Here is a 10,489-nt window from a genome sequence, read left to right as displayed (position 1 = left end):
TAGCCACCATTAGTCAACAAGAGTTCAACAAGAAAAAGTCAAGTCAGAATAACTGTATTTCTTGTTTTACAGAATTTCCAGAATGGTAGGCCAAGGAAAAGCCTATTTAAAATATACCTGGAATTAATAAAAGTTTTTGACAGTTTTTTATGATATTCTTGTAGTCAAATAGAACTATGTTGACCAAAGATATCAAATCTATGACTTATAGGTTACCACCTGAGTGTAGAAGGAACCAGATTAAATTTTAATTAAGAAATATTTAACAAAAAATACAACAGAACATAGGTTATGTTAAAATGCCATCCTTTATGTCAATATGTAGCCCATAGGGATCCTTATGTATGGTTGAGTGGTACCATTTCTATTTGAATTTGAAGCCACTTATGTAGATTGATCTAAAATTGCTTTGATAACCAGGTTCAAAATGTAATGCTAAATGTATTAATGTTAACTTGAAAGTAGTCTTTAATGAAATGCCACAAGAGCTGTATCCTAAATGTAAATAACACATTTATCAAAGTTATAGATGATATAATGTTGGGAGAATAACCAATATGCTGGATGATAGAATTAGGATTCAAGAGATTCCCATAGGCTAGAACAAGGGAACAAATAATGTAAGAGCAAATGTAATAGGAGTACCTGTTAAGTTCTACTCTTGGATTTAAAAAAAACAGCCTAATACATGATGAAAGATGATTAGACAGTAATTCATATAAAAAGGATTTAGGGGTTCCACAAGCTTACTTTGGTCCATAGTTCAGCATGAAGTCAAAGAGGTTAACATGAACAAAAGGCAGAGCAGTCAAAGCATAGTACCCAGGACAAAGAAGGTAACAGTCTTACTGCAATCTGACCTGTCAACTGTAACTGGAGCCTCAAAATTGTTTTGGGGTTGCCACATTTTAGGGGGAAAATGATAAATTCTATTGTATCCAGAGAAGGATGATCAGGATTCTCAGAAGATTCATAATCATGCTTTGTGGATCATTTGAAAGAACCTGGGATACATAAGATGGAAAAGAAAAGACTTAGAAAAAGAGGCTGGTGATTATCTCCTAGTATTTGAAAAATGGTCAGATGGAAGAAAAATTAGAACTGTTTGTTTGACCCCCAAAGGCAGAACCAAGACCTATGGATTACAGTTTCAAAGAAGTAAGTTTCAGCTTGATATGGAATGCCTTATAAAATATTAAGTTCCTCTTCTCTGGAAGTCTGCAAGCTGAGGTTAGTTGATTGCCTGCTTCTTGTTGTTATTGTTGCTGGCAATAAGCTAAAGAGTGAAGGACCTTACAGAAGGGGAGTAGATAGCTTTGCAATGCCTAGAAAGTTGGTATAGCTGAATCAGATTAGTTCAACTCTTATGCAGATTATAATGCAAAGTAATGAGAATGGGGATATGACTGACAAGCAAGACTGAGAGATTTGCATCCAGCCCTGGTAGTCTGTGGTTTTCTCTGGTGTTATGTTTGGTAATTACTGTTATCTTTTCAGGAAAGTCAACATTCAGGAGCTCATTGGAGTATCTGTGTTTCCTTGGGTTTGGTCCATGTTTGGTTTTCCTACTGCTTGAGGGACAGAATGCAAAACCCATATAAGAAGAGTTCTGAGCAATGATGACAGGCCCTAGAGCTGTCTTCTGATCTTACATAAAAGAATTCAATCTGCCTTCAATGGGAAAACTATTAAACAATGAATATCTTTAAATTATGTGATGCTTATTTAGGAAGTTTGGGAGAAGTTCCTGAATAGCTATAAGTTGAACTAGAAGACTTTTGATATTCCTTGCAACTCTAAGAATATAGGATCCTAATGCCTCCAAATTCTGCAGTCATCTCACAAAGGACCATACCTTGGACAGCTGCAATCCTCCAAGAACTAATTAAGTAAAAATATTTTGCATGACCATATGCAACTAAGAATTTTTTCACCTGGGAAAAAAAAAGAGTTCAGTCCTATCATCCCTGCAACATGAAGTAAGAAGAACAGTTTGTGTATGAGGAGGAAAAACCAAAGCAGAAGACAAAGGTGAGAGATGGGTATATAGGGTCCCAGATCTTCAAGGAAAATTATTTTCCAATACTGGCACCATTTTTCTGCAGGGGAGAGAAAATAGGTAACTAGAATTTAGCCTGATGGGATAGAGTCTTGTGAGACTTCTGGGGATAAAGCACCTACTGGTTCAAAGAATAGGGGAAGAGTTTCAATTAACCAGGTGCTACTCAGGCAGACTGAGGTGTAAGGGGACCATATCCTTTGACTACTTGTGTCCCAAGGGCAACTGATCTGAGCAAAAGATCTGTTTGCTTTTTCTCACCTCTATCCTCTGCTGGCCTATTGTCCTGTTCCTTCAGTATCTCCCACTTATATCTGTGATCAGCGGAAGAGTATGAGGAACAAAAGTCCTCAAGTAATAGTTTGAATCAAAACCTCAGTCTAGCTTGCCCTCAGGTTCTCAGTCAGGTACTTGGACTTCTCAGTTTTCCTATCCTGGGCTTCCATTTCTAACTAACCACCTTTCAAATATTGGAAGAAAATCATCAGGTCTTATTTTTAAGTCTTTTCTTTTCCAGGTGAGACATCCCAGGTTCCCTCAAATTATCTTTGTACATAGCATGAATACCAACCCTCTCAGAAATCCAGCCATCTTTTTCTGTATATAATAAAAGTTGTCATTTTCTCCCTAAAATATAGCATCTAGAACTGGAGGTGAAGCTTATATCTTTGCCAGTATCAGGTATACTATTAGAATACATGAAACTATGACTATGTGAAGTGCTTAAAATTTCTATGGAGAAAAACATAAAGTTATTTTACTACTTGAGAGTCAATTGACACCTCTGATAAGTGTCAATGACTGAAATCATACATTTCAAAGCAGAATGTAGCCTAATGTTGAGTGGATAAGCCAGGCATGTAAACTAACTGATCCGCAAAACCTAAAAAAACAAAAACCAGAAACTTGGCCTTTAAATATAAGAGATGAAATACAACATACCATAAGTACTTCAGGCTGCTACTGCTCACTGCCATTATCTACATCTTTGTCAAGACATGATAAATGTGGAAAGATCTTTTAACTTATTTTCAAGATAATCCATGATGGTCTCTTAAACTTTATCTACATTTGTATATATGGAAAGGAAATTTGGTGCAATCAACTAGAAAAATCAAACCTACTTCCCTCTGCCTAAAACCAACCCTCCTCCATTGTTTTTATTGCCAAAATCTCAGAGGTCAAAATGAATTTCTTTTCTATTGAATCATCTGGATGGATAGCTGCCTCATATTCTACTTAATTATTTATATGGAGGTACAAACTTGAATATTTTTTCTAATAATTTTTAAGCAGAATAACTAATATACAGAAAGAATAATGACATATTAAAGCACAGACGATCACTGAGTGCTTGAATGGTATTCACTTTTTGCCCAGATAACTTGAGATTTTTATGAAAAACACATTTGAAATGAATTTGTCTGCAGCCATGTGGTACATGGGGAAGATTGGCATAAAGGTAAACAACTGGCAAATCATTCATAACTCTGAATTTGCCCAATGGCTTTTCATTCCAAAACTTTAGAAATTAGAGACTGTTCACCAGATGTTGTTAAAAAAAATTACTAATTTAACTACTAAATGGCCAAAAGGTACATGCTAGTGAGTTTTCTTTTAGTAGAAAATGTCTGTGCCTTATTAAATGTTTATTGAATACTATAATTATATTGCTTTTGCTGTTAAATGATATTGACATTTTTAAATAAGAGAGGTTTTTATTCAAGCAGAATGAAATGGAACATCTGGCTATAACCTTATGTGTAGCAATGAAACAAACAAACAAAAATTTGGTCAATGTTTTCTATTCTCTTTTCTTCCCAGGCACATAGGTTTTCTATCAGAGTGTAATTTAGCACAAGGACCTTCTCACTTAGCACTGAAATGTTTAAAGATAAGTCACTAGCGAATCCTAAGTAAGCTAGATTTGGCTGGTGAAGTTCAGATAAATTTAGCTATATAACAGCTGTGTCCTAAGCAATAATTCCAGCTGCTTGGCTTGGTGGCTGCCTATTCAAATTATTAATCATGATATTAAAAAAAGGAAATTCACTTTAGAATATGTCAAACACTGAACAAAAATATAAAGGTCACTACCAGAAATCTAATATTTTTTAAGTGTCAAGATTAATTCAACTCAACAAACACCTATTGAATTACCCACCACTTAAAAGGTAAGTCTTGCCTTGAAGAAACATAACCTAAATAGGGAATAAGTGAAGTTCAGTGTACTGAAATGATTCATTTTCTTTTTTCCTCTTTTCCTCTTTCAGACTCTTTTTTCTTCCCTTCTTTTCTTCATTTTTTCTTTCTTCCTTTTTTCTTTACCTCTTTCTTTCCTGTCATTCTTCTTTCTTTCCTTCCTCCTTTCTTTCCTTCCTTCCTTTTTTATTTTTACAAAGCATTATAAAATGTTTCATTATCAAAGAACTATTGCATCATTTCTGTTACATGATTTGGTTTTTCTGTATTTACCCTTAGTTTTCTACTATTTATATATGTATATGTATAAGTGTGAACATATATGTATATATTGTATAAAATATTTATGTCTATAGGCATGACGATTTATGACTATAGGTATCTATCTATATAGCTATAATCCATATATATATGTATGTGTGTATATATATATGTATATATATATATATATATATATATATATATATAATTTCCTGTTATGTTATGGAACTTGACTGTCCTGGATCTTGAGCACATCACTTAAACTTCTAACTCTTGAATTTCCTTATTTGCAAAATGAATGTATTGGAATAAATGATGTCTGAATCAACAATCCTAAAATCTATCAACATTTCAGTAATCAAATCCTGGAAAATTGTTGGTGCACTAACAAATCAAAAAGGTATAATCTACTATCCCTGATGTCTGAACCATACCCTGAAAGTTGCCTATTATTCACCCCTTCATTAAACCTAAAGTCCTCAAAAATCCATCTATATTCTCTGATTCTTAGTCAAAATGTCTGAAATCGACTAATGTAGTAGTGGTTATAGTTAGTTATTTAACTTGTACTTTTTTGGAGAAAAACTACATATATGTATGTATGTATTTATGTAAGTAGAAAGATAGCTATCAATTCATAAATTTTGATCCATATGTATTCCTATGAGGATATATTTAAGTGAATGTTAAAAAAAAGTGTTAATTTGATCTTGCTGGTCATTGACTAGGGCATAGATAGATAACACACAGAGAGAGAGAAATAATATAATAATTCAAATTATATAGCTATATGTATGTATAAATGGGCATTTACATATGTATGCATAAACCTCACTCACCTTATCATTATAAACATATATAGATAAGTGATTATATATATATGTATATATATACATATATATATATGAGAGGGGGAAGGGAGGAAAGAAAAAGAGAAAGACACACACAAAGACAGAGACAGATAAGAGATATCTCTTCCAGTGACTGTTAAGAGCAATGTATGCTCATAAAGAATATGTCTCTTAATCCCTTAAACATAAATCAAACCATTCAAGTATAAAGATCAGGTAAAAAAAAATCTAAGAAGCAATCATAAGCACAGTGTGAAGGATATATTCAGTCTGATCTCCAGCAAGTTCTGCAGGTGGCACTCCAGGGCTATCTCTTCTTTCTATTAAGTGAGGTGACTATAGTTAAGAGGGAAGTTTTAGGTATCCTCAGATCTAAGACAAATCTTGTTTTCAGGAACTGAAATTCATTTAATATTAAAGTTATGTTGTGAAATACTGGGACCAAAAATCCTGTTGGGCATAGTCACATCTTAAGCTTCAAGCACCATCATGACCCTGTCTCTACTATGTCAAGAGAAAAGTCTCTTTTTCCATAAGCCTCCTTTTGGGGAATCAGATTTCCAGTAGACTTACTTCTTCAGTACATTTTTATATAGAAGAGGTATGATGTATCTCCTGACTTATATCCATGAAGGACCCCAGAATCAATCAGCATTTAGTTCTCTCACTTTTGCATTCAATGGGGCTTCCAAGCTATCTCAACCTTAAGAATAATCCTATCTCACTCAAGTCCTTGTTGATGACTCTCTCTATACCATAAATGCCCCTCATTCTAATCATGTTCATTTTTCAAGACATAAATTAGATGTAATCAATTAGAAATTACACTATCAAAACTAGGATACCATAAAGACCAATCCTGCCTCAGCAATGCTTTGGAGACTCTAGTCTCCTACTTGTCCCCAACTGCATCCTTTCTGTCTTTTTATTTTAACTCAACTTTTTCTTCCTTGTAATCCTAAATCTGAATCTGCCCTCTCTCTTAAATGTGACTGACCTTTGATCTCAATAAACATTTACTTATTCAGCACCTTTTACATGCCAATCAGAACATTTCAGGAATGGAAGACAGTTAGAAAAAAAGACCTGAAGCTGAAAAATGGAGTATCTTCTTTGTGGAACATCCAAGAGGTCAGAGTCACTGGAAAAAATAGTACATATTGAGGAGTAAAATATAAAAATACTGGAAAGGTAGTAGGGGGGACAGGTTATGAAGGGTTTTGAACGCCAACCAGAGCATTTTCTCTTTGATCTTCCAGGCAATGGGAAGTCACTGAAGTTTACTGGAAGAAGGTGGGGGAATGACAAGATCTGACCTGTACTTTAGGAAAATCCCTTTAATGGTTGATGGAAAATGGATTAGAGTAGAGAAAGACATGCAGGTAAGTCCACTGGCAAGCTATTGTAATAATCTGGGCATGAGGTGATGAGGGCCTATACTACAGTAATGGTGGGTCAGAGGAGAAGACAGAGATGTATTTGAGAGATTTTGAAGAAGTGAAATTGACAGACCTTAGCAAGAGATTGAATATCAAGGTTAAAAGATAGTGAGGAATCCAGGATAGCTCTTACATTGCCAGTCTAACAGAATGGGAGGGTGGTGTTTCTGCTATAGAAAAAGGAAAAGTAAGAGCAAGTGGAGTGCTTTTATTGTTGTTGAGTCTTTTCAGTCATGTATGACTCTTCATGACTCCATTTGAGATTTTCTTGGCTAGAATGCTTCTTTTTCCCATTTCCTTCTCCAGCTCAATTTATGGATGAGGAAACTGAGACCAGATTTTTAACCCAGGAAAATAGGTCTAACTACAGGCCTCACCCTAGTTACCTCAAGAGGAGAGTATAGGTGAAAAGATAATGAGATCAATTTTGTATTCATTGAGTTTAAGATGTCTACTGAAAAACCAATTTGAGAGGTCTAGGTCTGAAACTTGAAGTCAGCTGAGAATTTGAGGCAGGATAGGTAGATCTGAGAATGATTAAACCCATGGGAGTTGATGAGATCACCAAGTAAAGTAATTTAGAGGGAGAAGAGACTCAGATCAGAACCTGGAGGAATAGCTACAATTAAAGGACATGATCTGGAAGAGAATTCAGCAAAGGAGAAAAAGAAGAAGCAGTCAGATAGGAAAAGAGCCAGGGAAGAGTGGTGTCCTGAAATCCTAGAAAATAGTGTCAAGGAGGAAAGAGTGAAAAATAATACCAAAGACTGCAGAAAAGTCAAAGGAATTATTGTTCTTATTGTTGGTCCTTTATTTTCAAAAAAGGACCAATGATATTGGAAGGGTAATATCTTGACTTGAAAATGTATTGGATTTAAGTGAGGCAGAACTGTACAAAGTCATCAGTCTTGATCTTTCCTCCAGTCTTTCAGAGTCCAGAAACAAGACATAACTCAAAATGGCTAAGAATGGTCCTAGATGAGATGCAGTAGAAGACCATGGCCTATTTGAGCTTGTATTTGTCTAAGGCAATACCCATTCAATAATCCAAGGCTAGGTAAAAATTGAGACAAAATATGGCCTAATTAACCTTCACAAAAGAATCAAGCTGGGAAAGGAAAACCCTCAGAGTTTATGGTCAGAACATAAACTATTGCTATTCACACTAACTCTGAACCATCAAAACTCAAGCAATAAGAAAGTGAAGCTTGGGCTGGGATATATTATTGATCAAATAGTGAAAGTCAGAGTAATTTTGGTTTAAAGGCCTAGACAAGAAGCACCATTTGTTTCATGATGACCTTTATTAAAGCTTGATTTTTTCAGAGTTATATTTCAAGACAACATAAATGAAAACTAAATGTGACAAAAGAGCTGTCCCAGCTCTTCAAAAACTTGATGATAGAATAAATTAATGGGGAGGTAAAAAATCCAGCCCCCAAATCCCAAGAAATTTTGTGAAGTATAAGTAATCAATAGTTATATTCTTTTGGACAGAGCAAACACATGTAAGGATATGGTTCCCTATGTGGACAGAGGGAGAGGAAGAGGAAGGAAAGAAGATAGCAGCATTGCCCAACTGGAAGTGACTGGTTGGGTCCCAAGGGGACAGACTATTTTTCTTCCTTCATTCTTAAAGAGGATCAATGATATCAGGAGGGAGATATTTTGAAAAGCAAGGAGAATGAGCTTTTAAAAAAAAGTCCAATGAATTTGGTATAATAGATCATTAGTAACTTTGGAAAGAGCAGTTTCAGAGGAATGATGAGATCAGGAACTAGATTATAAGAGATTAAGGAGAGAGTTAGGGGAGAGAAAGTACAGGTACTTTTTGACACAGCCTTGTAGCCTTCAGCTACAAAGAATAGGTGAGAGATAGGACAAAAGTTAGTAGGGAAGGAAGGATCAAGTGAGAAATTTTTTTAGTTGGGGAAAAGAGGAACATATTTACAGTCAGTAGGAAATGAGTTGGTTAAAAAAAGGAAAAAATTAAAAATAAATAGTTTAGGAGAAGATGGAATGGAATGGAATCACTTGGACAAGTAGAGGATTTAGTCTTGGTAAGGAGTTAGAGCACTTTATCATGTGACATAGGGGTATAGGAGAAGAAAGGGCAGAAAATCCCTGAGTGATAGGAAATAAACAAGGGGAAAAGGAGTTCATTGTGAGTGGTCTCAATATTTTCTGAAAAATAGGAGGCAAGATTTTTCAGCTGAAAGAGTGGGAGGAAGAGGAGGCATAGAAGTTTTGAAGAGAGATGAAAGGGTTTGTAAAAACAATTGTGGTGGAGAAGCTATTGGCTTGATAAGAGAGGGATAGTAGGATTGCCTAGCAGCTGTGAGAACACCTTGTCAGAATAGTTGTATGATTTTCTCCATCTTTTTTTTGGTAGCACATGTTAAGGGAGAAAGCAGTGAAAGAAGTGATCTAAGGCTAAAGGTTGAACATAATTGTGAGGGATTCAACATAAAGAAGTGAGGGATTCAAGAGATGAGGATGGTACAGAGTTGAATTAGTTTGCCAGGGAGTGAAGATGGGGAGAAAATGAGAAAGTGACTAGTTTAGGGGAGATAACTTGAGAGAGAAGTGGAAAATCAAGGGAAGAAGAGTAGAATTTTCAATTGACAAGCATTTATTAAGCTCCCACAATGTCCTAGACACAAAGTCGGTTGGGATATGAAAACAAAAATAAAATTATGAAGGTTGAAGGTAGGGATGCCAACATTCTATTTCAGGAGACAACAGGTACCTACATAAATATATACAAAAGATATGCAAAATGAACCTAAGATAAATTTTGGAGGAAGACTACTAATAATTTAGGAGGGGCATCAGGAAAGGCTTCATGTAAAAGGTGCTACTTGAGCAGTGGTGAAGTGGGAGTATATTCCAAGAATAGGTATAGAGGACAGTCACTGCAAGGGATAGTGTTTGTAGAGAAGAATATTATTTGTGAGGAACAGCAAGATATTTGGCTAGATTATACATTGCAAGAAGGAAGATAATATTTAACTTTGGAAGGTATAGGTGGGGACCATATTGTGAATTGCTTTAAAAATTAACAGAAGATTTTATTCCAGTGGCAAAGTCATTAGAACTTATTGAGTAGGAAAGATATGGGACTAAATTTTAGAAAAATAACTTTGGTACTATTAACAGTGAATTTTGCTCTTTCTTATCCTTAAATCACTCATTGCATATAGTATCCAATATGCCCATGATGACAGAACAGGTTAGCTGAGCCCTGCAGGGTCTGTATTCTCCATTGCTGTGGTGCTGACTCAACTCATTTCTTCAAGCTTCTGTACTACCTCTGACCATGGTGCTGACACCAAGGATTAGCCTAGTTAAATACAGAATATATTATTAATATTATCACCAGAAGGTTGATCATCAGGTGATAAAAGTTTTGACTCAACTCAGGAAGATTCTCTCTAAATGCATGGAGGGGTGGCAACCTATAGCAATTGAAGGAATTCCTGCACCAATAAAATCATGGATCTTTTGAAATTATTAGCACAATCAGCAAAGTAGGGCAAATTTGTGCTATGAGAGCAGTAAGACATCAGTTGCTGTCAGGAGCTCTAATAAAGGCATCAACTACTTTTCCTTTCTGACCTCACTTGTGGTTAGATTATAAAAGCAGATCAGGTCTCTTGACTTGTATTCATTAAAAT

The sequence above is a fragment of the Macrotis lagotis genome, chromosome X (assembly GCF_037893015.1).
Source record: "Macrotis lagotis isolate mMagLag1 chromosome X, bilby.v1.9.chrom.fasta, whole genome shotgun sequence".
NCBI classification, from domain to species: Eukaryota; Metazoa; Chordata; class Mammalia; order Peramelemorphia; family Peramelidae; genus Macrotis; species Macrotis lagotis.
The sequence above is the reverse complement of the archived record's forward strand: the minus strand, read 5'-3'. Positions refer to the sequence as shown.